The sequence below is a fragment of the Alexandromys fortis genome, unplaced genomic scaffold (genome assembly GCF_014885135.2).
Source record: "Alexandromys fortis isolate MF-2015 unplaced genomic scaffold, M_Fortis_MF-2015_v1.1 scaffold_150, whole genome shotgun sequence".
Classification (NCBI taxonomy): domain Eukaryota; kingdom Metazoa; phylum Chordata; class Mammalia; order Rodentia; family Cricetidae; genus Alexandromys; species Alexandromys fortis.
Window position 1 is genome coordinate 3,719,848 of NW_026068027.1, and position 646 is coordinate 3,720,493.

The following is a 646-nucleotide window of genomic DNA, read 5'->3' on the forward strand; positions in this document are numbered from 1 at the left end:
TCCATGTACACGGTACCAGACCTCACTAAGGGAAGGTGTAGCTCACCGTCCTGGGAAAGGCCTCCACAAACCTGTCATCTCAAAATGACAAAACGTGGTCCTGGCAAGATAGCCATGGGTAAAGGTGCCTTCCACCAAGTGTGGGGACCCCATGGTGAAAGGAGAGAACTGTGACATGCATCCACACACATATATAGACAAATGAATAGCTTTTCATGTCAAAGTGTTTGCTGGAGGGATACATCCAGAAGCAGGTCTGACACCCTCTGAGAGGAGAAAACGGGAGAATCCCGAGCTGGCTGCTCCGACTTGGGCCAAGGCCCGGCAAAGTGTTCCTGAGACAGTTCTGCCCTGAGCGACACTGAAGCAGCTGAGGGGCTGGGGCCTCGTGTAAACATGAGCGTGGGAAGGGCAAAGTGGGGCGAGCCAAGCTGGGGCTCGGTGGGGGGCTGTGTGAAGATGGCAGTGTGTTCATCTTTTAACAACAGCTTCCAGCTCTGCGGCTGTAGAACCAGGGTCGGCTCTGATGGACGCAGCAGTTCTGTGGCAGGATCTCACTGGGAAGCACTCTTGTCAGGAGAGCAAGATGCAAGACTGTCTGGTCATTCCTGAGTCTGAGTGTCAAGAACCCAAAATCCTCTAGGTG